The sequence below is a fragment of the Miscanthus floridulus genome, chromosome 18, assembly GCF_019320115.1.
Source record: "Miscanthus floridulus cultivar M001 chromosome 18, ASM1932011v1, whole genome shotgun sequence".
NCBI lineage: Eukaryota > Viridiplantae > Streptophyta > Magnoliopsida > Poales > Poaceae > Miscanthus > Miscanthus floridulus.
The window spans coordinates 19,095,991-19,113,387 of record NC_089597.1 but is presented as its reverse complement, the minus strand read 5'-3'; the positions used below and the strand labels follow the sequence as shown (position 1 = coordinate 19,113,387).

Below are 17,397 nucleotides of genomic sequence, written 5' to 3'. Positions count from 1 at the left end.
CATTTCAAATTATAAGTCATTATGACTTTTCTAGATACATATAAGTTTTTGCTATACATATCAGTATACACTATATGTCTAAATATATACATAGAAAACAATATGCATCTAAAAAATCAGAATGACTTATGTTCGATCATCTGATGTCATAAATATTAGTGTTTTTTTTAAATCTGGCTAAACTTATAAAAGTTTAACTTAAGATAATTTAAAAGTTAATTTATTTGAGAACGTGACGAGTTGTGTAAGGCTGTGATTTGGAGTTATCTTGCTCGCTCGAGGACCAACGGAGGAAAATCCTACGTCAAGCATCAACCATGTCAACCCAAAATGATTTCAACATAAAAAGTGATGAATACCAAAGTTGTTTAACTCATTAATATCTACAACTTTTATTTTAGTCATCTTGTCATTTGATAAAATTTGAACCTTTCAAATTTGAAATTTTGAAAAACGACAAGCTCGAACCAAAATTTGAGACCCAAATTGATTTCAACATAAAAAGTGATGAATACCAAAGTTGTTCAACTCATGAATATATACAACTTTTATTTTGATCATTTCTTCATTTGACAAATTCTTAGCACGCATTGTTCACTAATCTTACGCATGTCTCATATAGTTTATAAAACCTTATGAGAGATGTGTCACATTTGTGAACAATGTCATTACTACTTTGTCATATGAAGAAATGACCAATACAAAAGTTGTAGATCTTGATGAGAATTTCAACTTTGGTATTTATCACTTTTTCAGCTGAAATCATTTGGGTACCAAAATCTGTCTGAAGTTGCATTTTTTTGAAATTCAAAATTTAAATTGCTCAAACTTTTCATATATATATATATTGACAAAACCAACAAAATAAATTGATAGAGAATGATTTTAGAAAATTTTAGGAAAAAAAAACATCAGATTTGGAGTTAGTATGAGGAAGAAAAAACTAGTTACAAAGTTGATCCATAGATTAAAAAGAGAAATCACACTGTTCACTATGATCCTGTAAGGATCATCTAGAACAGTGTGATTTCTCTTTTTAATCTGTGGGTAAACTTTGTAACTAGTTGTTCTCTCTCATACTAACTCCAAATGTGATGGTTATTTTTCCTAAAAATTTCTAAAATCATGCTTCAGCATTTAAGTTTGATCAACTTGGATGTGACAATGTTTTACACATTTTAAAATTTGAAATTTAAAATTTGACAAGTTCAAACCAAATTTTAAAACCCTAAATGATTTCAGATGTAAAAGTGATGAATACAAAAGTTGTTCAACTCATCAAGATATACAACTTTTATTTTGGTCATCTTGTCATTTGACTAAATTTGAACCTTTCAAATTTTGAAATTTTAAAAAATAACAAGTTCAAACCAAAATTTGAGACCCAAAATGATTTCAACATAAAAAGTGATGAATATGTCAAAGTGATGAATACAAAAGTTGTTCAACTCATCAAGATCTACAACTTTTATTTTGGTCATCTTGTCAATTGACAAAATTTGAACCTTTCAAATTTGAAATTTTAAAAAATGACAAGTTCGAACCGAAATTTGAGACCCAAAATGATTTCAACATAAAAAGTGATTAATACCAAAGTTGTTCAACTCATTAATATCTATAACTTTTATTTTAGTCATCTTGTCATTTGACAAAATTTGAACCTTTTAAATTTGAAATTTTGAAAAACGACAAGTTCGAACCAAAATTTGAGACCCAAATTGATCTCAACATAAAAAGTGATGAATACCAAAGTTGTTCAACTCATGAATATATACAACTTTTATTTTGGTCATTTCTTCATTTGACAAATTTTTATCACACATTGTTCACTAATCTTACACGTGTCTCATATAATTTATAAAACCTTATGAGAGATGTGTCACATTTGTGAACAATGTCATTACCACTTTGTCATATGAAGAAATGACCAATACAAAAGTTGTAGATCTTGATGAGTTATTCAACTTTGGTATTTATCACTTTTTCAGCTGAAATCATTTGGGGTACCAAAATATTGTCTGAAGTTGTATTTTTTTGAAATTCAAAATTTAAATTGCTCAAACTTTTCATATGTATATATTGACAAAACCAACAAAATAAATTGATAGAGAATGATTTTAGAAAATTTTAGGAAAAAAATCATCAGATTTGGAGTTAGTATGAGGAAGAAAAACTAGTTACAAAGTTGACCCACAGATTAAAAAGAGAAATCATACTGTTCACTATGATCATGTAAGGATCATCTAGAACAGTGTGATTTCTCTTTTTAATCTGTGGGTAAACTTTGTAACTAGTTGTTCTCCCTCATACTAACTCCAAATGTGATGGTTTTTTTCCTAAAAATTTCTAAAATCATGCTTCAACATTTAAGTTTGAACAAACTTGGATGTGACAATGTTTTACATATTTTAAAATTTGAAATTTGAAATTTGACAAGTTCAAACCAAATTTTAAAACCCTAAATGATTTTAGATGTAAAAGTGACGAATACAAAAGTTGTTCAACTCATCAAGATCTACAACTTTTATTTTTGTCATCTTGTCATTTGACTAAATTTGAACCTTTCAAATTTTGAAATTTGAAAAAAGACAAATGGGCACGGCAGGGGCGGCTGGTGATTGAGCCGCCCCTACAGATCAACCCCAACTGTAGGGGCCCCTACAATGCCATCTGTAGGGACGGCTGGGCTGCTGGGCCCGAGGACGCCCACTGTAGGGGCGCCCCAACCCCAGCCGCTCCTACAGTAAAAATATCTCCGTTCCTACAGTAAGAATCTGGCGTAGTGTATGTGACATTTTACTATATGCTAATAAATTATGCGGACCATTTTATCTTGATCATGACGTTACACGTAACACGTTGTTACAAAAGAACAAAATTCACTGTCGGTCCCTGAACTTGGCCGACGGTGTCATATAGGTCTCTGAACTTGTAAGTGATATCTGGGGGTCCCTAAACTTGGCAGACGGTGTCGTCCAGGTCCTTAAACTTTCAAGGTGATCACCGCAGGTCCCTAAACTTGGCTGACGGTGTCATCCCGGTCCCTAAACTTTCGAGGTGATCACCGCAGGTCCCTATGGCAACCGGTGTCATCCGTGTCCAAATGTAATAATATTAAAAGTTACCTATAGTATTAAAAGTTTTCTCTATTAAAAATTACTTCTAATTTTAGTATTATTTTAAAAGTTTTAATATATAGTATTATTATAGAAGTAACTTTTCTCTGTTATTAATACTATAACATTATTATTAAAACTTTTAATAATATAATACTATCATTAAAAGTTCTAATACTATAATACTACTATTAAAAGTAGTATAGTATTATAGTTTTAATAATAGAGAAAATTTACTTCTATAATACTAATATTAGAACTTTTAAAATAATACTAAAATTAGAAGTAACTTTTAATAGAGAAAACTTTTATTACTATAGGAATTTTAATATTATTTTAATACTAATAATGATACGTAAATATTAAATTAATTTTAGTATTTTCTATTTTAGTTTAAACCTAATATATTTGTTGTTGTAAATTATTTTAATACTTTAATTTATTTGCAGACGTAAATTATTTTATATAATTTATATTTTTATGATAAATATTATATAAATAATGATTGATTAATTGACACATGTTGGATCCACGTCTAACATATAGTCAGCATGCCACACCAGCTTATAGAGTAAATTAGATCACATTTGGACAGGGATGATACCGCTTGCCAAGTTTAGGGACCTGCGGTGATCACTTTGAAAGTTCATGGATGACACCGCCGGCCAAGTTTAGGGATTTGCGGTGATCACCTTAAAAGTTCAGGAACCTAGATGACACCGTCTGCTAAGTTTAGGAACTCACAGATATCATTTTAGAAGTTCAAGAACCTGGATGTTCTGGGACCGGCGGTGAATTTTGCTCTTAACAAAAATGGAGATATGCTCTTTGGACGACCATCACATTGCCTACGAGGGAGTACCATACACGAAGTCCCTAGGTATCCAAACTAGCAAAAATAGCTAATCCAAATTCATCGGAACCATTTTCATCTGCTGCAAAACAAGAGATAAACATACCGTATCGATCCATCTCGGCTTTGACTCGGCCGGCACGGAACCGCAACAAGTCCAAAACTCCGTTGTATTTGCGCTTTGCCGGCAATATATAGCAACGCCTGGCCTAGCTACACTCAAGGCCACGACCAAATTCAACCCTGCGCTACGAGCCCCCGACGCTGCTCGATCGATCGCGTTCGCGCAAGATGGCGGAGACCGGAGCCGCCGGAACAAGCGGCAACGAGGCGGCGGCGGCGGCAGACGTGCCGGCCAACACCAAGCCAGCGGGGCCGCCGACGAGGAAGACGAAGCTGGTGGAGGTGCGCGAAGCCTACATACTGGAGCTCATGTGGCGAAAGGCGTGCCGCCCTCGTCACAACTTCCCGGCGTGGAAACCCCGGCCCGATCACCCAAGGTATGAGCAGCTGATCCGAGCCACCGAGAGGGCTGCCGCTATCATCTACAAGAGCCACCGGCACGAGGATGACCTGATACTGCAGTACATCACCAACGGGCACGCCTACGAGGAGCCTGAGATCATCGGGGATGACGAATGAGCTAGATAGGGTCATTATAAGATTTATAATATCAGCGCGTATAGAGAACTAGCTAGGGCATTACTTGTTAATGGAGTAGCTAGGGGAAAGCTTCTCTTAAATCAAGAAGTTCCTTCAAATTTTGTGTTTTTTTATTAGCTATATTGTGTAATCCTCTTTAGCTACCTGGTGTATTAAATATAGCTAGTTATTGTGTGTTTTTTATTATTGTGGTGCGTCGTGCGTGGTGATGCTAGCAAGGCCTATTGTAATTGATAGATATATAAGCCTGTTTTATGCAGCGATTATAATTTTAGATTTCTTGATCTGTAGAGGGCAAATCACATGCTCCTGGAGAAAAGTCCTTCTTGCCCTCTATCAAAGAAAGCCCACATGTCAATTATCGCGTAAGATGGGCTTGGACGCATTGCAGGGGCTCCCTGCGACACGGGCTAGCTCTGCGGCGTTCGTGCTCTTCGTTCTTCGTGCTACTCTAGAGCTCTGCAGGTTGGAACGGGCCCGTGGCTGGCATAGCGGCTGGCGGGGGCAGCAGGATCAACATGGGCGCGGGCAATACTTTCCGCGGTCCGCGTCGGCCAAACTGGGCCTCGCCGTGCTGCCGTGCAACACGACGCTCGACCCCCGGGACCAGGGAACGGATGGAAGTTGTCCCATGAACACAAATACTCAGCACATGTACATGTTTTTTAGAAAAATACATCTCCATGTCCATTCAACATTCACTAAATAAACTGCTCTCTTCATTCTAAATTATACTCCCTCCGTTCCAACTATATGATATTTTAGTTGTTTAGATACTTTTTTCTAGATACTTTGTTTCCTTATTAAAAAAAAATCTAGATATAGTGTATATCTAAGTGTATAGTAAAATCAGCGTATCTAGAAAAAATAAAGCATCCTATAATTTGGAACGAAGGGAGTAAGATGTTTTGGCTTTTCTAAGACTATGCTCTAGACGTAAGTAACTTGCAAAAGTTTTAAAAAAAAACTCTATTGTTGACGTAGGTATGCATGTGTGCTAATTTGTTAGCTTGGCACGTACTTAACTGGTGAGTATGGTTGTTAATGGACATGCTTTTTTTTCATTTGCAGAGAACTAGGTCACAAGGATAAGAGGGGTCATAAAATTGACAAATAGTTGGTTCCCCTTACATTGTCTTTAATCAATGTGGAGAGCAAAGGCGGAACCACTTATGTTATTACAAAGCTTCTGGTTACTTCTTCATTGGGTATATTTGGGTGTACATGTCGGTTTTCTCTTCTCGGCAATAAAAGATGGAGACCAATGTACTGTATTTTCGTAGACTTGTACGTAGCTGATCATCTCCGGCGTGCTCCAGCTCCATTTCAACATAGCGCTATAATAACGATCGGACAACACAAGCGGCAAGCCCATGCATCATATATTATATACCATCATGCGTATCATATCATCACCAGCAACGTGCAAACGCAGCTATTGACGCGTGGTTGAAATTGAAACAAGGCAACAAAGCCTCCGATGGCGGTGGCAGCAGCAAGAGCCCAGACGAGCAGCGCCGCAGACCAGCAGGGCATCATCACTCCGGCAACCCGCGACGCAAACACTACGGTGAGCAGGGTGGTGAGGCACCACACCGCGCGCCTGATTCTGATACGACGACGGTCCCTTCGGCCGCCGGCGTCGTCTTCGCCCGGCGGCGCGCGTTCGTAGGCGCGGAGACAAGCCAGGAGCAGCAGGAGCGTTAGGTGGCGACCACGAAGGCCACCGTGGCGGTGTCCCCTGCGGCCCGGCCCCGGAACGCGGCCACGGCGGATGAGACGGTGATAGCGAGGAAGCCCGCGCCGACAAGCCAAGTAGTGCGCGCGGCGTGCCTCTGGTCTCAATCATCCATAGGGTGCATGCTAGCTTAGCTAGGGTGTTTGGCCTTGGAAGAGTGCGTCGTCTCTTCTGTCTTCAAGTACAGAAATGGTTTTATGCACAGCCGAGGAGGAGGAGCCTTGCTTGACACGGAAACCGGTCAGTGGTCACTATCCTTATCGAACCGACCTACTTTACTTGAAAAGAAATGTGAGCGCATCCCCTTCTTCCGTAGAACGGTAGAAGTGACATGGCACTGGCCACTGGCATCCGAGTATCCGAATTCTTCTTCCAGTAAAAGGAACTGGACGGAGTAACACACCGCGAAGATGAGCAAGAAATTACGGAGGCCTTTTCTCTGAAATTAACGGCCTCGATCGGATCGGAAGCGACGGAACCTCACCTTACATGAAGCGAATAACTGACGCCCCTCCAGGCTCCAGCCGCAAGCAACCCTGCATCCTCACTACCTCAGTTGAAACAGAAAACCAACGCCTACGAACGACACATCGGCGACAGGGTGAGTGACTTTCTGCTTAATGAAATGAGACTTACTAGCGCTCTGCTTAATGAAATGAGACTTACTAGCGCCCGGGCGTCCGGAGCATATGAGCGCGTCGGGACGCCCCGCGCATCTGCTGTCCTAACCTGTTCGCCCCCCCTCCTGCCGCTACGCCGCTGCTGTATGCGTACGTACATCCGTCCCCCGTCTATCTCGCCCCGCTCCCGTCCGCCTCGCCCTGCCCCGCACGTGCACCCAGTCTGCGCCGTCACTCCTTCCCCCTGACCCACTCCCCTCTCCGTGCGGGTGCGACCCGAGAGCTGGATAAGGACGACCACGCCCCGTCCGCAAGACCCCGACTTGTTGTGCGCCCCATCAGCGCCTGGGCCATGCCCCATGAATCTCTGAACGTACCTGTAAAACACGAAACACATGTAGCATGAAACACTTGAATGCAACATAAATCTAAAGCAAAGAAACATCTGGAACATACACTTGCAACATATGTGTGAAATATATGCAACATCCAGATAAAACACTTACAACATGAAAATACTTACTACAACATAAGAATGAAACAGCCGAAACATTTAGAACATACTCTTGCAACATTTGTGTGAGACACGCAACATCTGGATAAAAACGCTTGCAACATACGTCTGAGACAGATGAAACACTTTGAACAAACGCTTGCAACATGCCTATGAAACTGTCGACAAAAGATGCTCAGCAGTCCACCAAGGGGGCTACCCACGATGGTAGATTGATCGGACAGGTGAGCGAGATCAGGAGCGAGATGGTGACAAGACACAAGATTTATACAGGTTCAGGCCGTCAGCTTGACGTAATATCCAAATCCTGTGTCTCGCCGGTTTGTATTGGCTATCGTATATGCTTGCGTGTGTTTTGAGGGGGTCCTCTACCCGGCTTATATAGCCCGGGGGTAGGGTTACATGCCGATCAGGTCAGAGTCCGATCGGGTAAGAGATAATCTATACATGGAATCACACATTCGGTATATCCTAACAGATTCTACGCGATCTCCAGGATGTCGCAGAGGTGCCTTACAGCGTGCGCCGAGTAGTGTCGTGCGCCACAAGGCTTTGTCTTGTGGGCTGGACTATCCCTAATGGTGTGGCCCATGTCCATCGCCGTGGGTACCTGGGGTCAGACCCCCCCACAGCTAGTCCCCGAGCACCTTGTATCCACTTGGTGACGCCGTCTTGATCAAGTCCGAGCAGTTTGTTGTGAAGCCGATCAGCTTGACTGATGATCCGAACGGCGAAGATGAAAACCGACTAGCTTGACTGGTGGCCTGGGCAGTGAAGATGAAGGCCGACTAGCTTGACTGGTGCCCTGGGCGGTGAAATCACTTGCCGATCAGTTAAATTGACGTGCCGACTTGTGAGGACAGCTGTCGAGCAGTTTAGCTGACCAGCAAACCTCGGACTTAGCCAAGTGAGGCCGATCAGCTTGACTGGCGGCCTGGGCGGTGTACACACTTGATGTAAGGAGGTTAACAGAAAAATTTGAGAATTCTTGGTCGGTAAAGTGTACATACTTAAGTGTCTGTTGCGATGGCGCCGACGACGTAGTCATCAAAGCGGAGCAAAGGCATTAAGTGACAGATTTGACGTAGTCAAAACATCATGAAGAAGCACCAGTACATGGACCGCAAGGTGCAGTGTACACACTGTAGTCCTCGAGCCTGAGATTAGGTGTAGAATGCACCTAGTGTCAGGGTCTTTAAGAAAATTAAGCAGTCCCCAGCGTAGCTGAGAATGCAACCAGTCCCCAGCGTAACCGTGAAAGCGTAGCAGTACATTCACCGCAAGGTGAAGTGTACACACTTAGTCCCCGAGCCTGCTAGAAGATAAAGAATGAATCTTGTAGCAGGGTTAAAGAAAAGCCTTGAAAGCTTGCCAATATCATCTGCCATATACTTATCAAGACCTCGGACGTGCTGCCCAAGATCAGCACTCTGACCCGAACAGCATGGAGCAACTTGATAGCACACGATGAGACGTGTAGTAAAATCCGACTGCCAAGGAAGTCTCCAGCTTAGCTGGCGACGCTTGCACGAAGAATCCGAACGCCGAGGAGTCCCCATCTAAGCTCGCGAGCCCCCAGCGTAGCTGACGATGAAGCCCAAATGACGAACAATCCGACCAGCTGGTCGGCGAAGAAGCGAGCACCGAGTAGCCCAACCAACTGGTCGGCGGCGAAGTGAGCACCGAGTAGAAGTGAGCGCCGAACAGTCCGACCAACTGGTCGGCGACAAAGTCCATAAACCTAGCGGTCCGACCTGTTGATCGGCGGAGAAGTCGGACTGCCAGGTGGTGCGACCACCCGGACGATGATCCTCTTGTCCTTCCCGGGTGATCTAGTCCCCGAGCGTAAAAAATAAGCTCGTTGACTAAACTGGGCCCCTGCAATACAAATATGTAGGATGGATAGTATATGATGTAAAAATATATAAACTCCGGAGAAAAATCAGCAGTGAAGAAATAGCATATGCAGCTCGGCGACCCGTTGTAGATAAACATTATGTTTGTTTGGAGTTTGTTCATATTTTAAATATGAGTAATTCCCTTCCAGTTGGTTCTATATCGCGCCACCAGCCCTGACTAGCCTAAACTCTATAGCACGGAGTTGCCGGCACCCGTGTACACGTAAGAGAGAGCGTTGCCAAGGAGCCGCTACTGACAGTCCATAACGCAGAGCGTGGCTCGTGCATGTGTAGGAGCAAAGTCGAGGTCATGGTCGTTTCTGGACGCCACGAGTAAGAATGTGGCTAGTCGGCGAATCGAGTGGAGAATATCTTTAAGATATTACGCATGGAGAATTGGCGGAGTATCTTAAGCATAGAGAAATAAGTAGAGTATCATGGAGAAATTAATTGTGGAGAACGATTGGAGAAATAATAATTGGAGAAATATGGCGAGGAGAAAGCTGTATTAAATGCACATATAGGAAGGATGACTTAGCTTTAGTCTGGTCAGCGGCGTATGACGTTATCTGGTTGGCGTCGACAAAATTGCCCGGCCCTCGAGCTTTTCGGCCTGTCGTCATGGTGGCGGTCGCGGTCGTCGTAGTGCCGTTCTTCGCGGCGATCATCATTACGACGCGGCAGGCGGTCGGAGAGAGTAATCCGGGCGACGTCGTCCTTATATTACTGGTCGGCCTTAGGCAGATCAAAATCAGGGAGATCATTGACGTAGCCGCATTCGATCTGGTCGGAGAAGCGATGTGGCATGGCGCTTTGATAGGCGGCCAAACCGAGTAGTTGGCGTGTCACGATGTTGATGCGTGCGTCGTCTTCGTAGTCGCCACTGGAGTAGATAAATCCATGGCCTTGACGCTGAGTACATGCAACGTATATGCATGAATACATGCAACTCCTGATTGCTTGCATGCCTGGCGATCAGATTGGATCATGTCGTGGAGACGTCGGACTCTTGTCGTAACAGAGGCAAGTATCGCGGAAGCTGAAGCCCCCGACGTGTCCGAGTTGGAGTCGAAATCAATCGTCGAGGGAGAGTTAGCAGGTCCGGTAGTCGGACGTGGTTTGCACATGCATATACCCATATACGCCTTGGCCTTGCTTGCTTGCATCATCATCTTCACGTCATGGTGATGTAGACCACGCATAATTTGCTTATTTGTTAGTAGATCGAACGTGGCCTTGCTTGCCGACTCAGAGTCACGGCCGTACGCCGCCGGCAACGGCTTCAATCGTGCCAGGGCGTTGTTGTGAAGGATGACGGCGGTCGCGGCGTTGCTGGTGACTGAATGGGCGTAACGCTGAGCCGTACTAGGAAATCGGCTGGCACTTGTCGATTCGGTCTTGACACCCGCCGCTAACCGCCGCTTGCAACTCGATCGATCAGTGTAGCGATTGCGAATCGGCCACCCACGAGACGCGCGGAGACACGTGAGGTCGCAAGCCGCCACAGACTATCGCCGTGAGATCTTGTCATGGAGTCGCAGCGAGGTGCGCCGATGCTCAGGTTGTCGAAGCTCGTCATAGCGATCTGCCGACTTCCCATGGGTGTTGTTGATCTTGAGATCCCATCTGGTTCGCGATACGAACAGCGCGCACTCCTTACCTGGCGCGCCGACTGTCAACAAAAGATGCTCAGCAGTCCAATGAGGGGGCTACCCATGATGGTAGATTGATCGGAGAGGTGAGCGAGATCAGGAGCAAGATGGTGACAAGACACAAGATTTATACAGATTTAGGCCGCTAGCTTGACGTAATATCCTAATTTTGTGTCTCGTCGGTTTGTATTGGCTATCGTATATGATTGCGTGTGTTTTGAGGGGGTCCCCTACCCGCCTTATATAGCCGGAGGTAGGGTTACATGCCGATCAGGTCAGAGTCCGATTGGGTAAGAGATAATCTATACATAGAATCACACATTCAACATATCCTAACAGATTCTACGCGATCTCCAGGATGTCGCTGAGCTACCTTGCAGCGTACGCCGAGCAGTGCCGTGCGCCATAAGGCTTCGTCTTGTAGGCTGGACCGTCCTTGATGGTGCGGCCCATGTCCATCGCTGTGGGTACCTAGGGTTAGACCCCCCACAGAAACATTTGCAGCATATGCAACATCCCAATTTACTTTTGCAACATCCATACGAAACATTTGCAACATACCTCTGAAACACCCGAAACATACGTTTGCAACATGCGCTTTCAGCACAACATCTCCTTGCTGCTTGGGAGTGGAGGCTCGTCGACACGTGGAGTTCACCGGTGTAAGCTCACTGCTCCGGTGGACAAGGCCACGACAGGTCCCGTGGAGAAGGCTACGACGGGTCCGTGCGTTGGAGAAGCCCGTGGCGGGCGAGAGGTGCAGTGGAGAGGGAGGAAGATGACTGTCGTGCTTTGGCGTGGAGTGGAGGCGCGATGGAGAGGGAGGCGTGGTGGAGAGGGAAGCGCGGTGGAGAGCGCCGTCATCGAGGCGGCATGGCGGAGCACCGTCGTGGAGAGCTATCGCGGCGCTGTGATGAGGTGAGTTTTTTCTTTTTTTAGAACGGTTGGATGAGCGGGGATAAGTTGCGGTTGTTAGGCTGCGTCGCGGCTCACCATTGACACCGTCCAGACGAACGGACGCCCTATATGCAGCATTACCGTAATGAAATACATGCACAATGCCTGATCGAGAAAAAAAATAAGGAGAGGGAGGTGACCCAAAAAGAGGAAGTGGCGATGGCGAAGTGGAGTCAGTAACCCTACTGTCCGCGGTACGCACAGGTTGGGGTGAGCGTTCCTCGCCGAGGAAGACAGTCACAGAGACCGAGCCCTTGGGTCTTCGGTTGTTTTAGTTTGGTTTCAGTTATTAACCGAAGTTACCGATTTCAAATCTATCGACAACAATACAACGAAAATCATAGCAAAAATTAATGGGTGGGGTCCTCCTTGCCGATTTGACACCACCTCCACCTCCATGTTGGCTACTTGGCTTATCGCCCATCTGCAACACATAAATCTACAAAACTTGGTGGAGGTCCGGTGGGCGGTGGCAGCATCCTCGTTGGTAAAATGGCCGATGGGTTGGAACATCGTTGTTGTTTATCATATGTTTTTATCAGACACATCATACAAAGTTGGAACAAAATGGCTCATGCATGTACCGTAGTTAGAACTAAACCGTTGGCTTAAAATCGTTGCTTTGCTGTCATGTGTTTTTTAAAATTGCATATGCTTCGCTTTCAAAACAGTGGGGCATATGTTGACAACAAAAAAGGATTAGGGAAGGTTGAATTTGGACTTGGGAATTTGTTGAGCTACGTTGCATTTAATTATTGATGGGGTCATATAGGTATCGGAAGTTCTGACCGGTGAGGCTCCCTAGTCTTGGGAGTTGGACATCGGAACTTCTGACATGGGAGTTGTGTATTGGAACTTCAGATGACGTACCTTGTCCGAATCTAGTTGTCCTAGATCCGATCCAATCTTCTTGGATTTCATGGCAAACTTGCAAATTAATGTCTCAGAATGTTTTTTTCACTGGGTTAAGACCATCCTCTCTCTATATATTGGAGGATCACGTCCGATTGAGATATCCAACTACACAATCGATCAAAAACCAATCTTCTACATTTAACTCTTCCAATCCCTTGCTGTTCGACGTTTCTCTCGAAGAGGTTTATTGGCGTTCTAGGTGGCTTTGCCGATCCTATAACATCATCACCGTGCATCTCTCTAATGGGTCTTCTAGGAAGGCGTCCATGGGTTTCTCGAGCAAAGAACAAATGTCTAATCGGCCTCGACCAGCTCCCTCTACTGCGTATCTAGGCCGCGTACGACCTCGAGCCATGTAGCTCCCATTGCCGCACAGAAAAAACAATACTACGGTGACAGAGCTGACTTGACAACCGACCACAAAAAATGTTCAAATATTAGGAAATAGCATCGTCGTGAATCATGATATACGATGTGCAAAGGTATAATTATCAACATATACTTGTTCTCCTTAGTACACACAACAAGCACTTAGACAAATAGTCCACGTGCACTTTACTGGTTCAAGTTCATTTTCCGAAGGAACACATAAAATTTCTTGTCTAACGAACATCTGAAAAAAAAACCTAACACTTCTAAGGAGAATTTTTCGCTATTCCTGTCCAGTGTCGTGTATGAATGTGCGGACACTATACCACAACCAATAATTAGCGTCGGACAACGGTCGCTAAAACAGAATATTAACGATAAACAATTGGTCGCTATAAATTGCTAATAGATCATCGGTTGCTATTTTTTCTTGTACCGACCCTACATCGGTCGGTATATACATTTAGCTGTTTGCTCGGATAATCGGTCGCTAAAAACACGTATTAGGGTCGAACGATCCGTCAGTATAGTTTGTTTTTATTTTAGCGCGCTCGGCCCAGCCCATAATGGCGCCCAAAGTAATTTGGTGGCCCACTTGTCATTCTTCCTTTGCGAAACCCTATACCTCATCCCTTTCCAGCCGCCGCCGCCCAACAGCGGACAGTCGTGCGAGCCCGCCCATCCATTCTCTCGCCGCCTCTGCCCCATACCTCCGCTCAAGCTCCGCCGCTCGGTGCGGCGCGCCGCTGGCCTATCCCGCGTGCCCTCTCAGATGGGGCCGCGCAAGCGCCCGCAGCACCCCTCCGACGATGCCGCGCGAGCTTGGACGCACAAACCCACCGGAGTCCGTGATACCTGCGTTACTATAGGCAAGAGGTCTGATTCTTCGATCCTTTCATCTTCCTTCGGAAGCCCGATATTTATTCCCCCATCCCACCTGTCTAGCTCTAGATCAAGGAGATTAAAATCGATTCCTCAGGATAGGATGAGGTCGATCGGGATGGGGATTTATGGGATCTGTCTTGCTCTAGATCGGGGAGATTGAAATCGATTCCTCGGGATAGGATGAGGTCGAGCAGGATGGGGATTTATGAGATTAAGACCTACAAGTCGCAGGCCCCATTTCCTCCCTTCTGTCGGCAACACTGTTTTGTTGCCGCTAGTAACTTGGTGCTCAGGATTTTTCTAATTCTGACTTCTGCAGTTTTGTGATTTGCTCATACCTTGTACACAGGATGTTGGTGTCAAATTTTACAGCGATTTTGGTGAAGATGTCAGATCCCTTGTGAGCCTCCTTCTCCCTTTTGACTTATTTAACTTCTCCCGATCTGCTTAGCAATATGTGGATTTGAGTTGGATGAGCCTCCAATGCTATGTTCTAGAGAAACAACCTGTCATCCCTGATCCTTTTCTTAACTTTCTGAAGTCCCATGTTGATTTTTGAATTGTTAGTCTATCTTGACTTGTGACTGCAGAGCTGCCGTCCTCGCTGCAGAGATACATACTAGTACTTACTGCTGCTGAACTAACATAGATGAAAAATCAGTTGGTTATAAGAATAGATGAAAAAACGTACCTTGGTCTCCATGTGTATGACGAATGCCCATGAGGTAGACAGTGCGTCCTTTGGTCTCCATGTGTATGCCAAGAATGCAAGTTTGGTGTGCGTAATATTAATCGTAAATTTCAGATCTTCAGAAGCAGGAAATTCACTCATTTGCCAAAATGTTTGCTGCTTTGCAGGCTTTGCTTCTCTTCATGTGGTATTTCCATGGTCGAACTCTTGATGTCATTGCCATGAGCTGTGACAAGGATACAACTCGTGGTTTTGGTCCTTTGGTTCCTGGGCATCTTAAAGTTGATTTTCAAGCTATTAATGGGTTAAAAAAACCTTTGAAGGTAATTTATCTGTTTGACAGTGCCAAACGTATGTTGTTTTTTGTTTGAACCTATCCAAGCTGAAGTTGGGGTTTGTGTTTATCATGTTGTATCTGGCATTGGCTGTTCTGAACACATATTATTTACAGCTAGAAACTAACCACTTCCTAGCAATCATGGTGATGTATTCTATATTAGTCTGTTAGATATCCACTTATAGGTAACACAGCAATTAGCAAAAAAAATTCATTACCTCAGAAATTTTACTACACAGTAACAGTAGTACTATTGCTTTGCATTAACCATTGAATGATTGTGTGCAATAGATATTTTCTGTAGAGCAATAAAGTAATTGTGCTTCTCAGGAACCATAGTATTAGAATTTCACGTACACTTAAATACAATCAAGGAATACATAGAGCGTTCCTTAGCTGCTTGTGATAATATTTGCTCCCAGCTGTGTGAAAAAGAATTGTTTAGCACTAGTACAACAGAGGCTTGGGCATATTATCGAATTCAGCTCAATATATTTCTTTCTTTTTAACTCTCAAGATCCGTTCGATGTGTTAGTGCTGTGCATAATGTGTTTTCAGAGAGTTCGTGCATATTCTCACTTTGGAACTGCCAGATCATTAAATTTCTACTGCTACTTTCAGGAAAGACTGCCAGTGTTGTCATGATAATAGTTCAGATCTAATTTTCTGTACCTCATGCTTCGTTGTGCAGCTCAATAGCAATGGATTTAACACTGAAAAACAGCCCCATGAAATTGTTTAAAGAGGAGCAAGAGCTGGCTTTGAGATCAGTTCTTATGATGCTTCTATCTCCTAGCCAATTCATTTTCTCTGAGGCAAGTTCTAAGTTTCTAGAAGCTGTTCTACCATTAGTCAATGAATGTATGGACATGCTCATGTCGTCTCTAGAATCAAATATTCCCAGAAATCTTACAACATCTTTTTATTGTGTCAAAATCATGACCAACCTCATGATGCCATTGTTAAGCCAGTAAAAACACTTACAAAGTATTGCCATTGTAGATGATGCCATTGTTAAGCCAGTAAAAACACTTGTAAAGTATTGCCACTTGAGATCACTGCACATGATGCTTCAGAAAGAACAACCCAGATGGTACTCATGTCCCATATATGATCTTACTACAGCACTCGAACCAGTTAGACATTCATTCACGTGAATACACTTTCATTTCATCTATTATAAACTGTGAGCAAAAAGTCCAGGACATGTTGACTACTCTTTATTTTGCCTCACTTTTATCTGAATGCATGATATTGGGCACTGTTGCTAAAACTTCTAGGTATTCACATCACAGTTATAATATTGGTTATTTGCATTCTAAATTTCTGATGGTACTTTGAAGGGTTCTAGTTCCACTTGCCAGCACTACATATTCTTTTTTCTAATTGAATCAAGCCTGCAAATCATGTTGTCTGCATATATAGACTTTATTTGTCTGCTATAAAATTATGTGGAAAGGTTGTCATCTTACGTTTACATTTCTTGTCAGATTTAGACGTACAGCCATAGGACTGATCTATTTTACTGCACCTGCACCTGTCTACTTATTGGATCCTAGTTGAATACCAGAATACTTATATTGGATTGCATGTGGATTTCAGGCATGTAGTTCTCAGAGGTGCGAGTTAGCAGCATGCTTGATGGTTAAGGATGAAAATGGTACGGAAATATTCCGAACCGACCGCTTTCGTTTTTTATATTATGATACTGTTTTCTATATTATGATACCGTTTCCGAATTTTGCCAAACATAAAAATTTGTCATTTTCAATTGGTTTCACAACCATTTTCAACCATTTTTTGTACTCTTTAATTGCTAAAATGTAGAAATATCCCGAACCGACCGCTTCCTTTTACTATATTGTAATACCGTTTCCGACCGTTTTCATCCTTATTGATGGTGTCGACAAGCTATTTAGAGTTCTCATGGAAGATGGGCTAAAAGGTGTGGAGCGCTCAGATGTGTTTATAGCCATAGTTTTTGGACTGCTAGGGTAGGCTTGGTCTTCTGTATAGTGAACTCTTTAGAAGTTCATGGGTTATGTGCCTGTGTGGTAGGTGCCTTGTTGTAGAATTTATTCAAACTACAATTGTACAAGTTGATTTCAATGAATATATGAGATACAATTTTGTGGTTGATGTGTACTGTGAACTTGTATGGATGTTAAACAAGCCTAAAATTATATGGT

General features: G+C 43.5%; 1 long non-coding RNA gene across 2 annotated transcripts; it reads left to right on the top strand.

Annotated features, from left to right (window-relative positions):
- The first annotated feature begins 13,928 nt into the window (after positions 1 to 13,928).
- On the top strand, positions 13,929 to 17,345 carry LOC136521572 (uncharacterized). Of its 2 annotated transcripts, none has more exons than XR_010775578.1 (6): positions 13,929 to 14,171; positions 14,530 to 14,580; positions 15,039 to 15,194; positions 15,900 to 16,023; positions 16,811 to 16,868; positions 17,120 to 17,345. It is a non-coding gene; the product is annotated as an uncharacterized lncRNA (long non-coding RNA). The 2 variants fall into 2 exon arrangements; XR_010775579.1 differs by having other exon boundaries at positions 14,500 to 14,580.
- Positions 17,346 to 17,397: the final 52 nt, after the last annotated feature.